The sequence below is a fragment of the Loxodonta africana genome, chromosome 5 (assembly GCF_030014295.1).
Source record: "Loxodonta africana isolate mLoxAfr1 chromosome 5, mLoxAfr1.hap2, whole genome shotgun sequence".
NCBI classification, from domain to species: domain Eukaryota; kingdom Metazoa; phylum Chordata; class Mammalia; order Proboscidea; family Elephantidae; genus Loxodonta; species Loxodonta africana.
Genome location: NC_087346.1, coordinates 53,241,285 through 53,267,784, shown reverse-complemented (window position 1 = coordinate 53,267,784; position 26,500 = coordinate 53,241,285). Strand labels below are relative to the sequence as shown.

The following is a 26,500-nucleotide window of genomic DNA, read 5'->3' as shown; positions in this document are numbered from 1 at the left end:
GCTTCCTTCACTCAGCATAATGATTTAGAGATGCAACTATGTTCTTGTGTATATCAGTAGTTCATTTCTTTTCACTGCTGAGTAGTATTCCACTGTATGGATATACTAATCTCTTGATCCATTCACTAGTTGATGGGCTTTTGGGTTGTTTCCAGCTTTGGGTTAATACAAATAACACTGCCATAAACATTCAGGTAGAAGTCTTTGTATAGATAAATGCTTTCGTTTCTTTTGAATAAATATCTAGGTATAGAATGTGTAGGTCTTGTAATAGATCCATGTTTAATGTCAGGCTTTTTTTTAACATGCTTATACGTGACTATCTTTTTACGTAAAACTTACTTATACTGCAACTATATCAATCATATATTTTTCACTTTAAAGGCCAAAAAACCTGAAATGTTAAGAAAAAAAGGATCAGAGCCTAACAGCTTTGGAAAAAAAATTTTTTTTTTTTTTAGTAAAAAACATTAGGAATCCACCATGACATTAAATTCTAAGTAGAATGTAAGTTTGAATCAAAAAAGGAACCATCGCAGCTATTAAAAATATATATATTCCTTAATTTTTTTTTCTTTAACAAGAAGACATTAATTCTATATTTGGACAAAGCTCTTTCAGGGGAAAAATCATAGTTATCTATGTATCCCCAGAGCTATCATAGTGATGGGACCATAGCAAGGTCATGTATAGTGGTTTTTAGTATAATGAACTTAGATGAACTTGCATATGAGATAAATGGACAGAAATTATAGTTAGTATGTAAAATATAGGAGACCCTGGGTAGTGACAATGGTTAATGTGCTAGACTGCTAACCAAAAAGTCGGCAGTTCCAGTCCACTCAGAGGTGCCTCAGAATCCACTCAATGACAACCGGTTGTTTGATGTGTGTGTGTGTGTGTGTGTGTGTGTGTGTGTGTATGTGTATGTAAACTATGAAGAACTTTTAAAGTAAAATATTTTATGCCACAATTGGACTCTAATATACAATTGTTCTCACTGCTATTTCCCAGCCTTCAGTCTTCAATCAGCATTGTTTTGTCTTTCATTTTATAGCCTTGTATACAACAAAACATTATTAAAACATGAGATGTGGCATATTGGAAGGACAGTGACAACAGAATAAAAAAAACTAAAGGACGCTTTGAGAAACAACCTTATGTATAAAATAAAGAAGCTACATAGGAATGAGAGTGAAAAGTTCATTAAAAATTTAGCTGCTACATCTATTTCACTATGGTAAGTCATCAAAATAATTACGATTCTGTGACTGAAATCTAATCTCAGGCAAAAGCTAAAAAGTCTGTCATCCAATTAACACATTAGTAGAACTTGCCTAATTAAATCAATTGCTCCCAGTAGAAAAAAGCCTCCTAAGTGTGCACTACGAGACTCATATAAAGAAACAGATGTAATCAGGTATATACAATGCATATTAAGAAATTGTTGACAAATGTTTAATATTCAGTTTTTTTCTTTGTATATAGCAAATGAAAGGTCTAGAAAAGATCTTAAGCTCTACTGAAATGCTCAGATGTGCAAATTCAGATTTTAAAAATCTACTCTGTTAATGCTTCTTTTATAATTAAGCAATGATGTCTTTAAAGCATATTTCCAGAATTGGATATGGGACCATAAAAATGGCTAAATTAATTTTCTAAATATAAATGTCATATTATAAAGTAATTAGTCCTCAGAGATATTTATCATTAAATTACATGCTGCTTCCTTTGTTTTCTAGTGTTTAGGGAGCTGCTTTACTTTTCTTTGAACATCTTTTCCATGCTAATCATAACATACATTAAAAAGTTAAGAATATTTTACTGTATGTAAGTTTAAAAATACTTTTTAAAAACCAGTTTTGAAAGTTTTTCAGGGTGTACAAAAAATTAATAGAATGCATGAAACCTTTTTTTTTTTTTAATACCACTACTTAAACAATGAAAAAGAAGAAGATCCTTGATGAGATGGATTGACACAGTGGCTGCAACAATGGGCTCAACCATAGCAACGATTGTGAGGACGGCACAGAACCAGGTACTGTTTTGTTCTGTTGTACACAGGGTCACTATGAGTCAGAATTGACACAACGGCACCTAACAACAACAACAACATTTAAACAACATTTCATAAAAGCTTTTATTTTCTACGGATGAGAATTCTGAATGTATTTACTTTCTGCAGAGACACTCGTGTTCTCTTAGCCTGGTAATAAGCAAGAGAGAACAGAAAAAAATCAAGGCTAGGCACTAGCGGCATTTGAAAATATCCATAAAATCTTTCATAAAAGATCTTTTGTATTTTGTATCAGTGGCATCGGATTCATTAAGAGGCTCTCTTTCTGTATACCTAAAAATAAAAGGGGGGAAAAAAAAACAAAAACAGAAGCAAGCAAAGGAACAACTAACAAGGTCAGAGAAAGTACGCACCCACAAAAAGGAAATGTTACAGAGTTAAAGAAGATTGCCCATATCAGCAAAAATGACAAGATCCATTTCATTTGGAAGCATCATAGTATAGAAAATAAAGCTTTGGTGAGGAAATCAAGATTCCTAATTTTTAATTAGGTGTCTATTGCAAGATAGCTAGAAAGCTGAGAAAGTCCTAAAATTAAATACTCATATCAAGAGTGGCCTTAATGCCTGGGGTCTTAAAAGCTCGCAAGGGCCATCCAAGTCATGACAATTGTTCTCTATTCACCTGGAGCAAGAGAGGAAGAAGAGTGAGGACTAGGAGGAGGATGTGGAATGTGTGGCTAATTGCCTCCATAAACAACTGCCTCCTTCGCCATGAGACCTGAAGAACTAGATGGTGCCCGCTACCATTACTAAACATTTTGATCAGAGATTCTGTTGAAGAATCCTGATCAAAAGGGGAAAATACAGAATACAATTTCAAATTCTCATGGACTCTAGACTTTCTGGAGCCATGGAGAGTGGATGAACCCTTGATACTATAGCCCTGAGAAACTTTAAACCTTAAACCAAAAATAGCCCTTAAAATCTTCTCAAAACCAAACAGTAGGTTAGTTAAACCAGTAAAAAATGTCTGCCTTGAGCATTACGCTTTTTTAAGAACTATCAGTATGGGATCAAAGTGACATCAGCAACTTGAAAGATTAGGTAGGAAAATTAGAGGGCAGTGAGTTTATGTTAATGGGTGAGGAACAACTCAGAAAAGGAGGGTGAGAATGGTTGCACAACTTGAAGAATGTTATCAATGTCACTCAGTTGTACACGTAAAAATGGTTGAATTGGTGTATGTTTTGCTGTGTATACTCTCAACAACAACAAAATAATTTTTTTTTAAAAAGTGACCTTGATGATTGAGATGTCCTTAAGAACTGATCATATATGAGGTAGGTAAAGAGTTGACAGTACTGGACCAAGAGTTTCCAAGAAACACAAATTACATTACCCCCACGATCACAATATTTTTCATTTCTGAATTTTTTTGCATTTTTATACTGGGAAGCAGAGCTTTCAAGTTGAGAAGCAGGGATGGATATATAACACACTAAAAGTAAATGTGGTCTAAGTCCACCAAGACTTCTAATCACCAGTTCAGAAGAATGCCATGCATTTTTGTTAATATAATTTCAGTGATTGTGAACTTAAAATTCCCTTTCTGTTTTTATTACTGTTATACTCAATGTTTTCCCACAAGGGTTTTCCTTAGTAAGGAAAGGGTATATTTACCAATTTTGAAGAAAAAAGAAAACCAAAACTGAAAAGAGAGTAGAATGTAGTCATAAAGAATGCTTAAGAAAAAAAAATCTGGGATCCAGCATCCTTGGCCTGCAAGAAACCAGAGAGGAGAGCAAAGTCTGAGAAGAGGCTTTTTGGTCTTGAAAATTAAAAGACAAAAGAGAGATTTTTATCCGACTTATCTGACAGAGGTCATCTAGTCTAACCCTCTACTTTTTGCAAGGCATTTCTTTACAATATTTTCCAAAAGTCATTTAACCTTTTTGCCCCTTAATTTCCTCATTTGTAAAAAGGTAAAAGATAGCTTTAAAAGTACTCTAAGGTCTCTTCCGTATCTAATATGCTGCTATTTTAAGTAGCTACTCTTCTCCCAAATCCTCATTAATAGGGCATTTGTGAAAGCATTTTCTCTATACTTATGGGTAAAATTATTGAAATATGTAACTAAACTCATAAATGGGTAAGTAAGAAAATACTCCAGGGGTTAGGGCAATCCTATCTATAGTCATAAATAAAATGACTTAAGGGACTCTTTAGAAAATGACATAAAGAAAATAATATTCTGGCTCATTTAGCATCAGAAAATGATATTCGGGAAGGAATTTTATGGTTTAAAAGAGTGGCTTTATCAGAGAATACTCTGACTAAAATAGTTCCTCCTTAAGTGCATTTTATAATTCTACATCCAGAAAACTTCTCAGACTTTTTACATTTTTCCCATTAGTCTGGTATCAGCCATCACTATCTAACACAAACATTTTTGAAACAGCATCCGAAGAGCACCTTACCACTATCCCCAAATCTATTCTCTCTCCGTTAGTTAGACTTGTTTTTAAAGTCAAAACTGACTACTGGCACTTTGCTTAGATATGGAAAGCTGGAAAACTGTCACTCCCACCCTAACAATAAGAAAAAGACAGATAATCTACATAATTGTAACTTTTCTTGAACCCATCAGATAGCTAAGGTCACAGGGCGACCAACTTAGCCTCTAAGACAGATTCCCTCAAGAAGAGGCAGGTCACAAGTACTGATCTAACTGAGGTGGAACACGGGCGGAAGACGGAACCACGTATACAAGCTGATATGAAAAATTTAGCCAAATTTTTTAATGAATTGGTTAAGTCTGAGCGTGGGCTAATGTGAGAGTATAGAATGCCAGTGATCCACAGACACGACAGAAGTTGGCAGCCATCTACAGGTTCTACACTATGGATCTTATGTTCACAAGAAATACTGGGACAGGGAGGAAAACTTCATTCATGGTGCAGACTAGGAACCATATCTGCATCTACTGGGGAAAGACAAAATCACTGTGAAAAGTCCACCTAGATACCCAGGACATGGGTCTGTAAAACTGAGGCTGAGCAGGACAAGGCAAAACACCCATCCCAAGTCCCCCAACACCACTAGCAAAATTAAGTAACAAGTCAATAGCCATAACCTAAAACTGAAAGTAGGACAAAAATATTGAGGAAAAACCTCCGGCAACCAGCATTCACCCGAAACATAAGGGAAAGATAGAAAAACAGGAAGCTAGGGGGTACACTGAGAAATCCTAGCAACAACAAAATTCCAAACCAACTCAATTCCTGACAAGACTGACACAACCCTCTGGCAACATTACAGACGTTATCAAGAGAGGCATGCCAGTCTAGGCATAAATATTATTTGCTTCATTCTCTACTCTCTGGATTTGGTGTTTTTCTAAAGTTATTTTTTTTAATACTATCTGTTTCTCTGTCTCTTGTCCAGATAAGCCTTTTCAGACTTTTTGGATATAGAGATAAGTTTTAGTAAATTGTATATTTCTAAAAAATGACTCATGTCTTCCAGGTTTTCAAATGTATTAGTCCATAATTTACAATACAGTTTCTTGACTTTTTAATTTCTTCTTGTAAATATTTGTCCTGTCATTTAGTTTTCTGTATTTCTGCTTTCTTTCTTTTTTGATTAGATTAGCTAGTACCTTGCCTATTTTGTTAATATTTTCCAAAAATATAGTTTTTGGACTTATTATACCTATTTTCTATTTTCCAACTTGTAAATGTTTGTTTTATCTTTACCTCTCTTTTGCCTTTTAAAATTTTTTGTTGAAATGTATTGTTCTTTTTCTAATTGTATTACCTGCTTAACTCATTTATTTTTTATTTTTCAATATTTATAACATATTTGTAATACTATAACTGTTCCTCTGATAATTGCCTTAACTTTATCTCATAGTGATACATTGTGTTCTCATTATTATTTTTAAGAAATTCTGTAATTTTTTGTATTTCTTTGACTAATGAATTGAGTATGCTCTTTTAATTTCTAGAAAAAATAGACTGTCTTTTATTGAGGTATTAATTTCTAATGTCACTGAATGTAATCGGATAATATTATTTGTATTTTTTTAGGATTTACTGAGATTTCTTTTATGGCCTAAGATATGGGAAATTTTTGTGAATATTCAGTGTACACTTGGAAATACCTCTTTATTACCAAAATTCTGAGTCTGATATATAGATAGATAGACAGACAGGTGGATAGATAGATACAGGTCACCATGACTTGGAATCGACTTAATGGCAACAGGTTTAGATTTACATTATTCAAGTTTTCACTGTTGCTATTAATTTTTAGTATACTTGAACTATCTTGGATAGAAAGCAGCATGTTAAGTCTCCTATTAAAGTGTATTCAAGTTTATTTCTTCTTGTATTTCTTGCATTTTTTGGTTTACGGAAGATGTTGCTGTATTAACTGGTTAATAAATACTAATTACAGTTATATCATAATTTTGAATTATAGCTTTTGGCATTTTAAAATGCCCTTCTTTGAACTTTTCAGTGATCTACAGATCTGAATTCTAGCTTGTTAGATACCACATTTGCACTTTCCTTTCATTTTCTTTGTCGCTGTATTCTGTACATCATTTATTTTTGTAATTTTTGAAACTCTTTACATAATGTGTCTTTTTTATAGGTGATCAGCACTAGTTTTTTCTATTACAAGTTTAAGTCCTATGAGTCCTCAAATTCTCAGTAATGTATGTATATCATTGATATAAATGATATTTCACTGTGGGTTTATTTTATTTGCTCTTCATCTTTTTCTTGAATACATTTTTTGCATTTAGAATTGTTTGTACTTTTAAGCTAATAACCCAACCAACCCAGTGCTGCTGAGTAGATTCTGACTCATAGCGACCCTGTAAGACAGAGTAGAACTGTCCCATAGAGTTTCCAAGGAGCAATAGTTATCTTTATAATAACTTTATATAACACTCGCAATCCCTTCCATTTTTTATCTATTGGTTCTCCATTTTAAGCAACGTTGAAACAGGTAATCTCTTTTTCCCACCCCCGTCCTCTCCCACAGTATCTGATTTGAAGCAAAAACCATTTACTTTAATAATCATGAAACAATCCACAAATGTATTCTATCATTCACATGGTATGCTCACCTAATCCCTACATACACATGCTTTTTTTTTTTTAACAGTGGTACTGCATCTAGGGGCCCTGGTGGTGCAGTGGTCAAGCACTCAGCTGCTAACCAGAAGGTTGGTGGTTCAAACCCACCAGCCATTCCATGGGTGAAAGATGTAGCAGTCTGCTCCAGTAAAGATTTACAGCCTTGGCACCCTACGAGGCAGTTCTACTCTGTCTATAGGGTCTCCATGAGTCAGAATCGACTCGATGGTAATAGATTTGGTTTGGGTTTGGTGCTGTATCTACAATGTCAGAGCATATAGCCATTAAATTTAAATCACTAAAGTCTTTCCCTTAACATCTTCAAATTCAGGCTTAGGCAATTTCATAGTAGTTGCTGTTATTCACTGTGATGGGAAACCTCAGAAAAATGTTTTTGGAAATTTTAGAAATGATATTTTTCAAGTGTCTAAGAGATATCAAAATGTAGACTCCAGATGAGGAAGAAAATGTAGATCTAGAAATCATTAAGATATAGATGACAATTTAAGGCAAATGAAAAAATGAGACTTTCTAAAGAGAATATAAAAAATGAGAGAAGATTCTGGCAAGATGGCAGTAGTAACAGAGTTTTAAATTTCCCTATGAAAACAGAGCCACTAGGATAGCAAAATCAAAAACCCATAGATAGTATTAACAACAAAACTAACAAAATGTCCCAAAACCAAAAAAACCAAACCCCTTGCTGTCAGTCAATTCCAAATCACAGCGACCCTATAGGACAGAGTAGAACCAGCCCACAGAGTTTCCAAGGAGCGCCTGGTGGATTCAAACTTTTGGTTAACAGCCACTGCTCTTAACCACTACACCACCAGGGTTTCCAAAGTGTCCCAACAAACCCAAAAATATGAATGGGTGGGAACAAACCACAGACAGAAAAGAGCAGTGACCTCCTATGGCAGACAGAATGGCACTTCAAACATGTCCATGCCCTAATATCTGGAAACTGTGAATATGTTACAACACTTGGTGTTATGGATTGAATTGTGTCACTCAAAAAATGTGTGTCAACTTGGTTAGGCCATGAGTCACATTATTACATTGTTGTGCTCTATTTTGTGATCTGATAATCCTATGTGTTGTAAATCCTAACCTCTATGATTTCAATGAGACAAGATTAGAGGCAGTTATGTTAATGAGGCAGGACACATCTATAAGATTAGGTTGTATCTTCAGTCAATCTCTTTTGCGATATAAGAAAGAGAAGTGAGCAGAGAGGGGAAGAACCTCCTACCACCAAAAAAGAAGAGCCAGGAATGGAGCATATCCTTTGGCTCCAGGATCCCTACACTGAGAAACTACTAGACCCAGGGATGGATTGATGGCAAGGGCCTTTCCCCAGAGCAAACAGAAAGAGAAAGCCAACTCCTGGAGCTAGCACCTTGAATTTGAACTTCTAGCCTCCGACACTGTGGGAGAATAGATTTCTGTTTGTAAAAGCCATCAATTCATGGTATTTCTGTTATAGCAGCACTAGGAACATTATTGTTATTAGCTGCTGTCGAGTCAGCCCTCAACTCATGGTGACCCCATGCACAATGCAATGAAACGCTGCCAGGACTACGCCATCCCCATGGCTGGGTGTAGACAGGACCATCGGGGTCCATAAGGTTTTCATTGGCTGATTTTCAGAACTAGGTCACCAGGCTTTTTTCCATAGTCTGTCTTAGTCTGGAAGCTCCAGTGAAACCTGCGCAGCATCACAGCAACACATAAGCCTCTACTGACAAAAGGGTGGTAGTTGTGCATAAGGTTCACTGGCCAGGAATAGAACACTGATCTCCTCCACTGAACCACCAATGCCCCTAAATGGGATATTATAGACCATAAAATAGGGAAATTCTCCTGGATTATTCCATGGGTTAGGTGGTGCAAACAGTTAATGTGCTCGGCCACTAACTGAAAGGTTGGAGGTTTGAGTTCACCCAGAGGCATCTCAAAAGAAAGGCCTGGCAATCTACTTCCAAAAAATCAGCCACTGAAAACCCTATGGAGCACAGTTCTACTCTGACACTTCTGGAATAACCACGAGTTGGAATTGACTTGACAGCAACTGGTAACATGTAATCTAATCACAGGAGGAAAACTTTCTTCAGCTGGTGTCAGAAGAAGTTAGAGAAATTTGAAATGTGATAAAGATTCAAACTGTCATTGCTGATTAGGAGACAGAGGAGGTCAAATGAGAAGGAATGCAGGTGGCCTTAAACAGCTCAAAGAGGCTTCTGATTAATAGTCAGCAAGGAAACAGGGACCTGGTCCTGAAGTGGAAAGGAACTGAATTCTGTCAACAGCCTCAATAAGCTTGAAAGCAGATTCTTCCCTAGAACTTCCAGAAAGGAACACAGCACTACCAACAGTATGATTTTAGCCTTGTGAGACCCTAAGTAAAGAACTAGATGGACTATGCTGTGTCTGGACTTCTGACTCACAGAAATTGTGAGGTAATAAATGGGTGTAATTTTTTTTTTTAATAATTTTTTTTTGAGCTTTAAGTGAACGTTTACAAATCAAGTCAGTCTGTCACATATAACTTATATACATCTTACTCCGTACTCCCACTTACTCTCCCCCTAATGAGTCAGCCATTCCAGTCTCTCCTCTCGTGACAATTGTGCCAGTTTCTTATCCTCTCTACCCTCCCATCTCCCCTCCAGACAGGAGATGCCAACACAGTCTCAAGTGTCCACCTGATAGAACTAGCTCACTCTTCATCAGCATCTCTCTCCTACACATTGTCCAGTCCCTTCCATGTCTGATGAGTTGTCTTCGAGAATGGTTCCTGTCCTGGGCCAACAGAAGGTTTGGGGACCATGACCGCTAGGATTCCTCTAGTCTCAGTCAGACTATTAAGTATGGTCTTTTTATGAGAATTTGGGGTCTGCAACCCACTGATCTCCTGCTCCCTCAGGGGTTCTGTTGTGCTCCCTGTCAGGGCAGTCATCAGTTGTGGCCGGGCACCATTTAGTTCTTCTGGTCTCAGGATGATGTAAGTCTCTGGTTCATGTGGCCCTTTCTGTCACTTGGACTCATAGTTACCATGTGACCTTGGTGTTCTTCATTATCCTTTGATTCAGGTGGGTTGAGACCAACTGATGCATCTTAGATGGCTCCTTGTTAGCATTTAAGACCCCAGATGCCACATTTCAAAGTGGGATGCAGAATGTTTTCATAATAGAATTATTTTGCCAATTGACTTAGAAGTTCCCTTAAGCCATAGTCGCCAAACCCCCGCCCTTGCTCCACTGACCTTTGAAGCATTCAGTTTATCCCAGAAACTTCTTTGCTTTTGGTCCACTCCAGTTGAGCTGACCTTCCATATATTGAGTATTGTCCTTCCCTTCACCTAAAGTAGTTCTTATCTACTAACTAATCATTAAATAACCCTCCCCCACCATCCCTCCCTCCCCGCCTCGTAACCACAAAAGTATGTGTTTTTCTCAGTTTACACTATTTCTCTAGATCTTATAATAGTGGTCTTATACAATATTTGTCCTTTTGCCTCTGACTAATTTCGCTCAGCATAATGCTTTCCAGGTTCCTCCATGTTATGAAATGTTTCACAGATTTGTCACTGTTCTTTATCGATGCGTAGTATTCCATTGTGTGATTATACCACAATTTATTTACCCATTCATCCGTTGACGGACACCTTGGTTGCTTCCAGCTTTTTGCTATTGTAAACAGAGCTGCAATAAACATGGGTGTGCATATATCTGTTCGTGTGAAGGCTCTTGTATCTCTAGGGTATATTCCGAGGAGTGGGATTTCTGGATTGTATGGTAGTTCTATTTCTAACTTTTGAAGAAAACGCCAAATAGATTTCCAAAGTGGTTGTACCATTTTACATTCCCACCAGCAGTGTATAAGAGTTCCAATCTCTCCGCAGCCTCTCCAACATTTGTTATTTTGTGTTTTTTGGATTAATGCCATCCTTGTTGGAGTGAGATGGAATCTCATCGTAGTTTTAATTTGCATTTGTCTAATGGCTAATGATCGAGAGCATTTTCTCATGTATCTGTTAGCTGCCTGAATATCTTCTTTTGTGAAGTGCGTGTTCATATCCTTTGCCCACTTCTTGATTGGGTTGTTTGTCTTTTTGTGGTTGAGTTTTAAAAGAATCATATAGATTTTAGAGATCAGGCGCTGGTCAGAGATGTCATAGCTGAAAAATCTTTCCAAGTCTGTAGGTGGTCTTTTGACTTTTTTGGTGATGTCTTTAGATAAGCATAGGTGTTTGATTTTTAGGAGCTCCCAGTTACCTGGTTTCTCTTCGTCATTTTTGGTAATGTTTTGTATTCTGTTTATGCCTTTTATTAGGGCTCCTAAGGTTGTCCCTATTTTTTCTTCCATGATCTTTATTGTTTTAGTCTTTATGTTTAGGTCTTTGATGCACTTGGAGTTAGTTTTTGTGCATGGTGTGAGGTATGGGTCCTGTTTCATTTTTTTGCAAATGGATATCCAGTTATGCCAGCACCATTTGTTAAAAAGACTATCTTTCCCCAAATAACTGACACTGGGCCTTTGTCAAATATCAGCTGCTCATATATGGATGGATTTATATCTGGGTTCTCAATTCTGTTCCACTGGTCTATGTGCCTGTTGTTGTACCAGTACCAGGCTGTTTTGACTACTGTGGCTGTATAATAGGTTCTGAAATCAGGTAGAGTGAGGCCTCCCACTTTCCTTTTTTTCAGTAAAGCTTTACTTATCCGAGGCTTCTTTCCCTTCCATAGGAAGTTGGTGATTTGTTTCTCCATCACATTAAAAAATGTCATTGGAATTTGGATCGGAAGTGCATTATATGTATAGATGGCTTTTGGTAGAATAGACATTTTTACTATGTTAAGTTTTCCTATCCATGAGCAAGGTATGTTTTTCCACTTAAGTAGGTCCTTTTTAGTTTCTTGTAGTAGTACTTTGTAGTTTTCTTTATATAGGTCTTTTATATCTTTGGTTAAGAATTATTCCTAACTCTTTTATCTTCTTGGGGGTTACCGTGAATGGTATTGATTTGGTTATTTCCTCTTCGATGTTCTTTTTGTTGATGTAGAGGAATCCAAGTGATTTTTGTATGTTTATCTTATAACCTGAGACTCTGCCAAACTCTTCTATTAGTTTCAGTAGTTTTCTGGAGGATTCCTTAGGGTTTTCTGTGTATAAGATCATGTCATCTGCAAATAGAGATAATTTTACTACCTCCTTGCCAATCCGGATGCCCTTTATTTCTTTGTCTAGCCTAATTGCTCTGGCTAGGACCTGTAGTACAATGTTGAGTAAGAGTGGTGATAAAGGGCATCCTTGTCTGGTTCCCGTTCTCAAGGGAAATGCTTTCAGGTTCTCTCCATTTAGAGTGATGTTGGCTGTTGGCTTTGTATAAAAAAAAAAAAAAATTTTTTTTTTTTTTAGATGCCCTTTATTATGTTGAGGAATTTTCCTTCAATTCCTATTTTGGTGAGAGTTTTTATCACGAATGGGTGTTGGACTTTGTCAAACGCCTTTTCTGCATCCATTGATAAGATCATGTGGTTTTTGTCTTTGTTTTATTTATATGGTGGATTACATTAATGGTTTTTCTAATATTAAACCAGCCTTGCATAAACAGCCTTGCATACCTGGTATAAATCTCACTTGGTCATGGTGGATTATTTTTTTGATATGTTGTTGAATTCTGTTGGCTAGAATTTTATTGAGGATTTTTGCATCTATGTTCATGAGGAATATAGGTCTATAATTTTCTTTTTTTGTAATGTCTTTACCTGGTTTCGGTATCAGGGATATGGTGGCTTCATAGAATGAGTTGGGTAGTATTCTGTCATTTTCTATGCTTTGAAATACCTTTAGTAGTAGTGGTGTTAACTCTTCTCTGAAAGTTTGGTAGAACTCTGCAGTAAAGCCATCCGGGCCAGGGCTTTTTTTTGTTGGGAGTTTTTTGATTACCGTTTCAATCTCTTTTTTTGTTATGGGTCTATTTAGTTGCTCTACTTCTGAATGTGTTAGTTTAGGTAGGTAGTGTTTTTCCAGGAATTCATCCATTTCTTCTAGGTTTGCAAACTTGTTAGACTACAGTTTTTCGTAATAATCTGATATGATTCTTTTAATTTCAGTTGGGTCTATTGTGATGTGGCCCATCTCGTTTCTTATTCGGGTTATTTGTTTCCTTTCCTGTATTTCTTTAGTCAGTCTGGCCAATGATTTATCGATTTTCTTAATTTTTTCAAAGAACCAGCTTTTGGCTTTGTTAATTCTTTCAATTGTTTTTCTGTTCTCTAATTCATTTAGTTCAGCTCTAACTTTTATTATTTGTTTTCTTCTGGTGCCTGATGCATTCTTTTGTTTTTCACTTTCTATTTGTTCAAGTTGTAGGGACAGTTCTCTGATTTGGGCTCTTTCTTCTTTTTGTATGTGTGCATTTATCGATATAAATTGGCCTCTGAGCACTGCTTTTGCTGTGTCCCAGAGGTTTTGATAGGAAGTATTTTCATTCTCGTTGCATTCTAAGAATTTCCTTATTCCCTCCTTGATGTCTTCTATAACCCAGTCTTTTTTCAGGAGGGTATTGTTCAGTTTCCAAGTGTTTGATTTCTTGTCCCTAATTTTTCTGTTATTCACTTCCACTTTTATGGCCTTGTGGTCTGAGAAGATGCTTTGCAATATTTCAAGGTTTCGGATTCTGCAAAGGTTTGTTTAATGACCTAATATGTGGTCTATTCTAGAGAATGTTCCATGTGCGCTAGAAAAAAAAGTATACTTTGCAGCTGTTGGGTGGAGAGGTCTGTATAAGTCCATGAGGTCAAGTTGGTTGATTGTTGTAATTAGTCTTCCGTGTCTCTGTTGAGCTTCTTACTGGAAGTCCTGTCCTTCTCTGAAAGTTGTGTGTTGAAGTCTCCTACTATAATTGTGGAGGTGTCTATCTCACTTTTCAGTTCTGTTAAAATTTGTTTTATGTATTTTGCAGCCCTGTCATTGGGTGCATAAATATTTAATATGGTTATATCTTCCTGGTCAATTGTCCCTTTTATCATTATGTAGTGTCCTTCTTTATCCTTTGTGGTGGATTTAACTTTAAAGTCTGTTTTGTCAGAAATTAATATTGCCACTCCTGCTCTTTTTTGCTTGTTGTTTGCTTGATATGTTTTTTTCCACCCTTTGAGTTTTAGTTTGTTTGTGTCTCTAAGTCTAAGGTGTGTCTTTCGTAGGCAGCATATAGACGGGTCATGTTTCTTTATCCAGTCTGAGACTCTCTGTCTCTTTATTGGTGCATTTAGTCCATTCACATTCAGCGTAATTATAGATAAGTATGTGTTTAATGCTGTCATTTTGATGCATTTTTATGTGTGTTGTTGACAATTTCATTTTTCCACTTACTTTTTTATGCTGAGACGTTTTTCTTTGTAACTTGTGTGTTCCTCATTTTCATAGTATTTGACTTTATGTTTGCTGAGTCGTTACTTTTTTCTTGGTTTTTATTTTGAGTTATGGAATTGTTAGACCGCTTTGTGGTTACCTTAATATTTACCCCTATTTTTCTAAGTAAAAATCTAACTGGTATTGTCCTATATCGCCTTGTATCCTTCTCCATATGGCAGTTCTATGCCACCTGTATTTAGTACCTCTTTTTGATTATTGTGATCTTTTACATATTGACTTCAATGATTCCCTGTTTTGAGCGTTTTTTTAATTTTTTTTTTTTAATTAATCTTAAATTGTTTTTGTGATTTCCCTATTTAAGTTGATATCAGGGTGCTCTGTTCTGTGAGCTTGTGTTGTGCTGGTATCTGATATTATTGGTTTTCTGACCAATTTCCTTTAGTATTTCTTGTAGCTTTGGTTTGGTTTTTGCAAATTCTCTAAGCTTGTGCTTATCTGTAAATGTCTTAATTTCGCCTTCATATTTCAGGGAGAGTTTTGCTGGATATATGATCCCTGGCTGGCAGTTTTTCTCCTTCAGTGCTCTGTATATGTCATCCCATTGCCTTCTTGACTGCATGGTTTCTGCTGAGTAGTCTAAACTTATTCTTATTCATTCTCCATTGTAGACCTTTCTTTTATCCCTGGCTGCTTTTAAAATTTTCTGTTTATATTTGGTTTTGGCAAGCTTGATAATAATGTATCTTGGTGATTTTCTTTTTGGATCGATCTTAAATGGGGTTTGATGAGCATCTTGGATAGATATCCTTTCGTCTTTCATGATGTCAGGGAAGTTTTCTGCCAACAGATCTTCAACTATTCTCTCTGTGTTTTCTGTTGTCCCTCCTTGTTCTGGGACTCCAATCACATGCAAGTTATTCTTCTTGATAGAGTCCCCCATGATTCTTAGGGTTTCTTCATTTTTTTTCATTCTTTTATCTGATTTTTTTTTAGCTATATTGGTGTTAATTCCCTGGTCCTCCAGATCTCCCAGTCTGCATTCTAATTGCTCAAGTCTGCTCCTCTGACTTCCTATTGCATTGTCTAATTCTGTAATTTTATTGTTAATCTTTTGGATTTCTGCATGCTGTCTCTCTATGGATTCTTGCAACTTATTAATTTTTCCACTATGTTCTTGAATAATCTTTTTGAGTTCTTCAACTGTTTTATCAGTGTGTTCCTTGGCTTTTTCTGTAGATTGCCTTATTTCATTTCGAGGTCATCCCTGATGTCTTGAAGCATTCTGTAAATTAGTTTTTTTATATTCTGTATCTGGCAATTCCAGGATTGTATCTTCATTTGGGAAAGATTTTGATTCTTTAGTTTGGGGAGTTGTAGAAGCAGTCATGGTCTGCTTCTTTATGTGGTTTGATATTGACTGCTGTCTCCGAGCCATCACTAAGATATTGTAGTGATTTATTCTGTATTTGCTCACTGGGTCTTATCTTGTTTTGTTTTCTTTCAATATACATAGATTGGCTACTAGATTGCACTGTCTTGAGTGTTGTAGCCCTTGAGTCACTTATGTCCTATTACCAGCTGGTTTGGGCTGTTACCAGATATATAAGCCTAAGAGTCCATTCACTATTCTTGAGTAGAATCTGATTTTGGGTCATCAAGTGTGTGATGCAGACTGTCACCTATCCACCTCGAGAAGTAGTGGTGATAGTTGTGTGCACCAGATTCTAGTAGCAGCTGGGGTTCACACTCCGGGGGGGGCAGGATGCTGACAGGCTTCCTCCAAGTGTCAGTAAGGTAGTTGTGTCTCTATTCCTAAAGCACCTTGGTGGGTGGGCTCTGCAGCTGTACCTTAGGCCCCCAATGCAAGCACCTCTACAGATTGGTAGGTGTCACCCTCCTCAGACCCCTAAGGCAGGAGGTTAGGTGGTCTGGGGCGAGCTTCAGCCCTCACTTCCTTGTTGTGGGTCAGTGAGGGCTCTGTTGAATACGCAGAGATATCAGACCTGGGAAACTTGTCTTTCCAGTAAATCCGGTGAAACAAATGCAGTCAGATCCCTATCAGAAATGCCTTTGAATTATAATAGCCACCTTGTTCCCTGTAGGGATGAAAGCTGGAGACTGTGGATCACATATGCTTGGCTGGAGCTGGTTCTGTGTTTTTAGTTCAATTAGGGAAGGATTTTTGGTCCCTGGGTTTTTTGTAGTTGCTTCTCTCAGGCCAGGAGAATGGGTTAGGAAAAGACAAAAACAAAACAAAAGAAAGAAAAACCGCAGAGCAGTTTACTTTCTGGCTCAGGAAATTCCAATGTTAATGAAGCCTCCTGGGAAGGGGAGGGGAGGGTTCAGATAAATAGGAGAGAGTAGCACCCCGGAATATAGACAAAGTTACTTATCTTGGTTGGGATGACTGTTTTATCTGAGATTCCCGAGGGGCGCGTCCTCGACTGTGTGCACTGGCTGGGTAGAGATTGCCCCTGAGGGTCAGGTCCGCGTCCCGTGCTTGCGCTGTCTCAGAAGCCGCAGTTAGTTCCTCCGCTCCCAGTCCAAAGCCCAGCGCCAAGGTTCCCCGGCAGGGACGCCGCACTCCCAACTCCAAAACCAGTCGTTGCCTCCCGGTGACTTCTCCTCCTGTCAGCCTCGTCGCTGTGCTGCCTGCGTGCACTGGCTGGGCTTCCCCTGAGGTCAGTTCTGGGGGTTAGGGCTGCGCCCCGTGATTGTGCCATCTCAGGATGCTGTGCTCAGCTCCCCTGCGCTCAGTCCAAAGCCTGGCACCAAGGTTTCCTGACTGGGAGGCTGGCTCCAGGCTCCGAAAACAATTACTACTTCCCCGTGCTTGTTCGTTCTCAGTCTCTGTCACTCAGGTCAACTCTTTAAATCTGTGTTTGTTGGTCAGGGTTCATAGATTGTCATGTATGTGATCGATTCACTTATTTTTCCGAGTCTTTGTTGCAAGGGGGATCCGAGATAGCGTCTACCTAGTCAGCCATCTTGGCCCCGCCTCCTGGGTGTAATTTTAAGCTGCTAAATTTGTGGTAATTGTTATAGCAGCATTAGAAAATGGATATACATTCTTGGTCATGCTGACTTGTGTGTTATCCCACTCTAACTCATTCTCTGTTTGGCTTCCAGAGTAATCTTCCTAAAATGTGAATCTATTTTAACCATTCCTCTGCTTAAAACCACTGCTTAAATCTCACTATTTTCTAAATTAAGTTTCAACTCCTGTGCATGGCATACAAGATGCTTATTTGATACAGTCTCTGTTTACTTCTCCAGCCTATTCTCTCAGCATAATCTCCTTACACTCTCTGCTCTAAATGTAGCTTAAGCAATGATTACCATATAGATGCTCAATTAATCCATTATGAATGACAAAAAAAAAAAGTTAGAAGGAAGAATTTTAAATAACGTGTTGGTTTAGAATATATTAGAAGATAAGAGAAAAGCTAGTAGTAAGCAACTGTTAAAACAATCTTAGTTTTTCTAGGTTGACGAAATAATTTTCTCTGCCTTTCTAATATTTAAGAATACAATATCTTTAGTAATTTAAAAATGACTTTAAATTTACTTTGTAATTGAATTTACTTCAAAATCTTTTCCCCTAAGAGTATCTCTGAGAAAATATTTATCATTTTGGAGTTAGGTACACTTTTCTGAGTATAAACAACATGAAATTTGTGGTCTTATTTCAGTTTCTCCAACAGAGTAATCTATTTCTAGCTAATTTTTTTTTTCCAAAGCCTCTCAACCCAAAAGCCTGCCACAGTGCTCTCCATGAGTTAGCAGAGTAACTCTTAGGTATTTCACACCAAATGCTGAAATGTGGCATAGATCAGGTCTATCATGGCCATGACAAAACCATTGAGGGAATGATTAATGGGTAAAGGCATCTCAAAAGAGTTTGTAAAAATGCTATACTATCAGAAAACTAGACAAGAATATAGAGTGTTACCATTGACAAGATTTGCCAACACTAAATTTTAAAAATATATTAATTCACTTTTAAAAGAATGAAAAGCATACTAACAAAAGACCAAGTCTTTATAGTTCTCTTGGAGGCCAAGACTGGTCAAACACTGTGCCAATAAAAATTATTTGTCAATTTGACCTTAAAAATTATTAAGAAATACAAAATTGGAGATAAAATTAGCTTAAAAAGCAATTCATGTTTTTAAAAAAGATTTTAAAAATTTAACTAATATCATTTTGTCTTAATTGTATCCAGGTAGATCAATGAATGAAAGCATTAATACACTCATATATTATTCACATATTCATTACAGAAAGCTGAAAGTCAAATCACTGAGTTCTGCTTTGAATATCTTAGAGTAACTGTACAGTAGTACTCATATTGAGTTGGGAATAAGGATAATAAACTACTATTTAGGAATTCTGATCCAATGCACTTTCGCAGAGAATAGAGAAAATAAGAGGACCCTCAAAGGATGAGAACTCTTACTAAAGGACCATGCCAGTTTCTGATTCAGATGAAGAATGTAGTGCAGATAATACTAGTTTATTAGTTGCTACTTGAATCTCTCATTGCAATACTCATGAAGGTAACAGCAGAGTTCAAATACTAACTGCCACAACATCATGCTGATTTTCATTAAATTTGGTGAAAAGGTGGTTAGCATGGAAATATTAGACTACTTTCAAGCCATATGACAAAAAAGTTTCTTCTATTTATAGCCATTATGCTTGACCTTAATTTTATGATAGTGGCACTCACTAAAGCCTAGATAACAAGTCAGACTATGATTCCAATACATTTCTTTGCAAATGTTCATGCCTAAATAATAAAAAGATTCTTTAATAACATTTGAACTTTAAAGTAATATACTACAGAGAATAGAAAATTATTGTTTCAAGAATAAGTATTATAAATATAAACAATTTTTAAATTAAAGATTACCCATATTAATCAAATGTCTTAATCTTTATTACACAATGGATCCCAGTCTCCCATCATTTATAGGGAGCATTGTTTTGCCTTTACTAAGTTTGCAGATATTGAATTGGTAAAGAGGACCTAGAAGATAAAGTAAGGCAGTAAAACATAAAAACAGCTTGGAAAAAGTCTATATTAATATCTAAACTTAATTCAGATAACAAGTTGACATCTGTTAAAACTATTATCCAGCTTCCAAATTGTAAGGTGCTTTGATTGTTTAACAGATTTTCTAAGCTCGTGAGGAGATTTGTTAACCTGAAAACAATCTGGTATCTACCCATTGCCCAGAGCTAGGTTTACTTGCTTAGACAGAAGGCTCTCTTTTTCATTTTAGGGGAGGACGAAGACTCCACAGAAAAAGGTCTCTAAATGATTTTGAGAAAAAAAATATCTTCTATGGGTCATCAGAGAGGGGATGTCTTAGTTATCTAGAGCTGCTATAAGAGAAATACCACAAATGGATGGCTTTAACAAAGAAAAATTTATTTTCTCACAGTAAAGTAGGCTGAAAGGTAGTCAGCTACAGGAGAAGGCTGTCTCCCTCTGTTGGCTCTGGAGAAAAGCCCTTCTCTTCAATCTCCCCTGGACTAGGAGCTTCTCGATGCAGGAACCCTGGTTCCAAAGGACAGGCTCTGCTCCCAGCACTGCTTTCTTGGTATGAGGTCCCTCCGTCTCTCTGCTCGCCTCTCTCTTTTATATCTCAAAAGAAATTCGTTGAAGACACAATCCAATCCTGTCGATTGAGTCCTGCCTCATCAACACAACTCATTAAGTTGTGTTGATCCCCCCTCATTAAGATCATAGAGACAGGATTTACAACACATAGGAAAATAGCATCAGGTGACAAAATGGTGGACAATCACACAACACTGGGAATCATGGCCCAGGCAAATTGATACACACATTTTTGGGGGGAAACAATTCAATCCATGACAGGGGATGACACAGAGTAATAAACCAGACATGACTTCAATGACAATTTTAGAACATGTAAATAAACTTCATTCACAGAGGTTAATTCTTTAACTAAGGAAGAAAGGCTTGGTGATCTACTTCTGAAAACCAGCTAAAGAAAATCCCTAGAAGACCAATTTTGGGACTACAGGGGAATACAAAGAATTTAGAAAGGCATTAAGAAGGGTTATAGGTCAATATACACAGCAATCTTGATGACATAAAATTATGGTGTGATTACCCATACTGCTATTCAACAAAAGCTAATAATTAGAGATGAAAATAGGTGAAGCTAAGGAAAGTATGACCATACAGGATCTGGCAAACCAGGTGCCATCAAGTATGTATATATATATATATATATACACACACACATATATGTATATGTGTGTGTGTGTATATGTGTGTATACCAGCTGCTATTGAGTTGATTCTAACTCACAGTGATCCCATGTGTTTCAGAGTAGAAGTTCACTCCACAGAGTTTTCAACGGCTGTGATCTTTCTGAAGCAGTTCACCAGGCCTTTCTTCTGACTTGACTCTAGGTGGATTCAAACCACCAACCTCTCAGTTTGCAGTCAAGCACATTAATCACTTGCACCACCCAAAACCAAAACACCAAGCTTGTTTCCACTGAGTCAACTCCAACTCATAGCACCACACGGGGATTTCCATATATATACCTATAGCATATGTATAAAAAAAAAAAAAAAGTATATACATACATTGATATCACTAGGAAATAATGTAGGGATGAGGTAGTAAACAGTGGAAACAAAAATCAGGTTAAGATGTTCATTAAAACCTTCTTCTAGTGGTCCTTCTTGTACTACAGAGACTAGAAAGCTTAAAACCACATTTTTCGAGTTCTGTGCAGCTAGGGTTCTGAGTATGATTTAGATTTCATCAATCAGATGTATTTGTACAAGATATGAATTCAGAACAGAGCTAGGTGGGAAGAAAGAGTAATAGGTAATGATTTTGCTGACACGGATCATGGTAGAGGAGGTGTGATATGTGGGGCTGGGAACTGTCCTGGAAGCTGCACATAGTACCTGCTTCTCTAACCCTCCAGATGAATTTTTCAGGCACTTAATATATCTGATAAAAAATCCTTTTTTGTTTAAAATAGCTAAAGTAGTTTTATTGTCTGCAACTGAAGTCTAGCCAATACATCTTATATATCAGAAGCAGTACCTGGTTGGAAGGTGATGGTAAGAAATTAAAAGATATGGGTAACAGTGATTTTGAAAGAATGATAGTTTCTGTATGAAAAGAAGTAAAAAAAGAATAAAGGCACAAAGATCTGGAAATAAGAGTAATTACAAGGGCCCAGGGTTATTAGGCCTGTGTAGGGGAAGATCAGAAATGGTGAGATTACCAAAGAAAATTTTATTGAAAAATATATCAACTCTGTCAAGCTAAGAAGGGGAAGATATGAAAAGAATTATATGATTTTATCTCTAAGAAAAAAGAACTTTTTGAAGATATACCTGAACAAAAACCCAATGCAAAGGCATAGCAGGAAGATTATGGTTAGGGTGGGAATAAGATAGAATAGAATGAGATTAGAATAGGATAAAATGAGGGTGTTCTAAACACATATAAGAAAAGGGGGGAAGATGGGTGCTGGAAGCACTGTATCAGAATATTCCAAAAAAAGAGAAGCAGTGGGCTGAAAGCTAAAACAAACCACATATTATTAGGCGCACTGAGTAAGTAGGGTCTCTTTTCTGAGTCCATCTGCATGTATATTTGCTTATCTGTCTGTCTTCCCATGCTTCCACCCATCTCCCTCTCTTTCTCTCTTGTAGAAGTCTCAATTAGAATTTGCTTTTGACACTAAAAATAAATCCTTGGTCTCAAGTCCCAGAAAAACCCTATGAAGTCAATCCCAACGCATAGTGACTCTATAGGACAGAGTTCTCCCAGAGCAGTGATGAGTTCCAACCACTGATCGACCTTTCAGTTCATAGCCAAGTGCTTAACCACTGCACAACCAGGACTCCTTTGGTCTCAAGTAAACCCTTTTTAATAACTCATTGAAAACAATGTAAAACTAGTCCAGCTTTACACATGAGCAATGGTTTGGGATTTACATTCACTCTAGATTTTGAAGAAAATGGTAGCAGTTTTCTATAAGCCACAAAATCTTCCCCAACTCCTAATCCTTTTCCAAGTGTTGGCATTCAGTTAAGAGTAGTATATTTTTGCAGTCATTTGAACAGAACAAGGGGATACTATGTGGTTCAAAATCAGGAAAACTGTGCATCGGAGTCATATCCTTTCACCATACCTATTCAATCTGTATGCTAGGCGAATAATCCAAGAAGCAGGACTACATGAAGAAGAACGTGGCATCTGGATTAGAGGATGACTCATCACAACCCTGCTTGCTGAAAGTGAAGAGAACTTGAAGCACTTACTGATGAAGATCAAAGACTACATCCTTCAGTATGGATTACACCTCAACATAAAGAAACAAAAATTCTCATAGCTGGACCAATAAGCAACACCATGATAAACGGAGAAAATATTGAAGTTATAAAGGATTTTATTTTACTTGGATGCACAATCAACACCCATGGAAGCAGCAGTCCAGAAATCAAATGACCATACTGCATTGGGCAAATCTGCTTCAAAAGACCTCTTCGAAGTGTTGAAAAGCAAAGATGTCACTTTGAGGATTAAGGTTTGCCTGACCCATGCCATATTTTCAATCACCTCATATGCATGTGAAACTTGGATTATGAATAAGGAAGACCAAAGAAGAATTGATGCATTTGAATTATGGTGTTGGTGAAGAATACTGAATACACCATGGACTGCCAGAAGAACAAACAAGTCTGTCTTGGAAGAAGTAAAGCCAGAGTGCTCCTTAGAAGCTAGGATGGTGAGACTTCATCTCATGTACTTTGGACATGTTATTAGGAGGGACCAGTCCCTGAAGAAGGACATTATGCTTGGTGACTTAGTCATCTAGTACTGCTATAACAGAAATGCCACAAGTGGATGGCTTTAACAAAGGGAAGTTTATTTCCTCACAGTAAAGTAGGCCAGAAGTCCAAATTCAGGGTGTCAGCTCCAGGGGACGGCTTTTTCACTCTGTCGGCCTTCTCATCAGTGTTCCCATGGATTGGGAGTTTCTCTGTGCAAGGACCCCAGGTCCAAAGGACACACTCTGCTCACAGCACTGCTTTCTTAGTGGTACAAGGTCCCCCTGTCTCTCTGCTAGTTTCTCTCTTTTATATCTCAAAAGAGATTGCCTCAAAACACAATCCAATCTTGTAGATTGAGTCCTGCCTCACTGACACAACTGCCACCCATTCTCCCTCATTAACATCATAGAAGCAGGACTTACAACGTATAGGAAAATCACAAAATGCCAGGAATCATGGCCCAGCCCAACTGATACACACATTTTTGGGGTGACAAAATTCAATTTATGACATTCCACGCTTTAGCCCCCAAAAGATCACATCCTTGCAACATGTAAAACATATTCACCCCATCATATCATAGCAAAAGTCTTCACTCCAAGTCCAAAATCCAAAAATTCTTCTTCTACAAAAAATAAATAAATAAATAAATTATTTTTTTTCCACTTCCAAAGGTACAACGGCAGGACAAGCACAAGCTAGACATTTCCAATGCAAATGGGAGGAAAAGAAGGGATCATAGGCACCAAGCAAATCAGCAGAACACATTACATTAGCCTTCAAGGCCTTGAAAATAATCCTCTGTTCTATTAGACAATTTACACAATGGCTCTGCCCTCCAGATGCTAGGTATTAGCCACACTCTCTGGACTCTGAGTGGAGGCTTCTAGGTCCTGGGCTTCAGCTCCACCTTCCTGGCCCCCTGGGACAGCAATTCTCTCCCTCGGTTTTAGGTGCACCATTCTCCTAATCCATCTGAGTGGCAACTCCATCCTTAGAAACACCAGAGGCCATGGCTCCACTCTCTGAAACCCCAGAGGTCCTTGCCATACCTTTTAAGACTGAGGCAGCTCAGCTTCTTGTGTTCCTTGTCTCTTCAGCTTCTGCTTCCTGTGGCATCTCAGCCCTCGGGCCTCATGCCCCCATCTACCCTGCTAGGCCAGGTGTTCCAAAGCTCTGTAGCTCCACCAGTAAGTGCCTGCTGGTACCCCACTCTGCCAGAAAGCCTCCTGCATACAGGCACTCAGTAATCTCACTTCGTGGGTCATATCCAGCATCATCTCACGCTGGTCTCCTGGTTCTGTCACTGCCGCTTCTCTGCCACTGCAGGTTCTCTGCTGCTGCCAGTTCTCTGCTGCTACTGGTCCTATGCTGCTGTCGCTCCTCTACCCATTCACAGCTTCAAAACCACTTCCACGTTTTAGGTATCTGTTAGAGCAGCACCCTACTCCCGGTACCAAATTCTGTCTTAGTCATCTAGTGGTGCTGAAACAGAAATACCACAAGTGGATGGCTTTAACAAAGAGTTTATTTCCTCACAGTAAAGTAGGCTAAAAGTCTAAATTCAGGGTGTCAGCTCCAGGAGAAGGTTTTCTCTCTTTGCCAGCCTTCTCATCAATCTTCCCTCAGACTAGGAGCTTCTCCACACAGAGACCCTGGGTCCAAAGCATGTGCTCTGCTCCCAGCACTGCTTTCTTGGTGGTATGAAGTCCCCTTGTCTCTCTGCTAGTTTCTCTCTCTTATATCTCAAAAGAGATTACCTTAAGACACGATCCAATCTTGTAGATTGAGTCCCCACCTCACTAACACAACTGCTGCCCATCCTCCCTTATTAACATCATAGATGCAGGATTTATAACATATAGGGAAATCACACAATACAAGAAATCATAGCCTAGCCAAATTGATACTCACATTTTTGGGGGGACAAAATTCAATCCATGACACTTGGTAAGGTAGAGAGAGGGTCAGCGAAAAACAGGAAGACCCTCAAGAAGATGTATTGACATAGTGGCTGCAACAATGAGCTCAAACATAGCAATGATTGTGAGGATGGCTCAGGACCAGGCACTGTTTTGTTCTGTTGTACGTAGGGTCATTGAGTGCTGGAGCTGATTCATCAGCACCTAACAACGACATAATGTTGTATAAAGCTGGTTTTTCTAAATAAACACCAAAAAACCAAACCCACTGCCATCAAGTCTATTCCGACTCATAGCGACCCTATAGCCACCCTATAGGACAGCGTAGAACTGCCCCATAGAATTTCCAAGGAATGCCTGGTGGATTTGAACTGTTGACCTTTTGGTTAGCAGCCGTAGCACTTAACCACTACACCACCAGGGTTTCCTTTTCTAAATAGTTGCAGTAAATTTTCTCAAAAAAAAAAAAAGTTTTAAAAAGATTTCTTTCACTTACCTCATACCTCCAAGTTCCTCAAGTGCTAAGGAAATGCACAAGACATTTTCAAAACTCTGTGAGAATCTCTTCATTCAACCTAATGTCTAAACCTATTCCAGATTTAATCAGTTGTGAATTTTTACGTAAATGAGTTTAGAAATCATCTTATAGACCTCTAAACAAGTATTTCCTTTTCCATCTGTGATCTGTCTATAATATCATGTTAACTTCATACATCACATAACAATCAACCTTAAAATTTGTCTAGGAATCCCCATGTCTTAAGACAAAAAAATTAAATTGGCATATCTTTAAAATAATTTACCTAAATAAATTACTATTAATTCTCTCTATCAAAGTAATTAGTAAAAATAACTGTGATTATTAACATAACAAATAACATTTATACTTTCAATGCTTTCTTCTAGATATCATATGAAGTATTTATAAAATATGATCACTGCTCCATGCTCAGAAGCTTATATTCTAAAACAGCCACTATCAAATTACTGTACATGGATTTACTTGCCAGTGTATTTACACATGGAAAATTCAGAACCACGGCAAGGGTGCAGCAAAAAATAACAAACTGACACTTATAATAGAGAATTTTTTCTTCGGGTATTTTATGCTATGTTATTTTTTTTTTTAGTATATACCTAGATTTCTTGAATCTTCCTATTTCTTTGATATGCAATATT

At 37.5% G+C, this 26,500-nt stretch overlaps 1 protein-coding gene across 1 annotated transcript in view; it reads right to left on the bottom strand.

Annotated features, from left to right (window-relative positions):
• STPG2 (sperm tail PG-rich repeat containing 2) overlaps positions 1-26,500 on the bottom strand; it is a 377,601-nt gene that overhangs the window by 143,702 nt on the left and 207,399 nt on the right. The window lies entirely within an intron of this gene.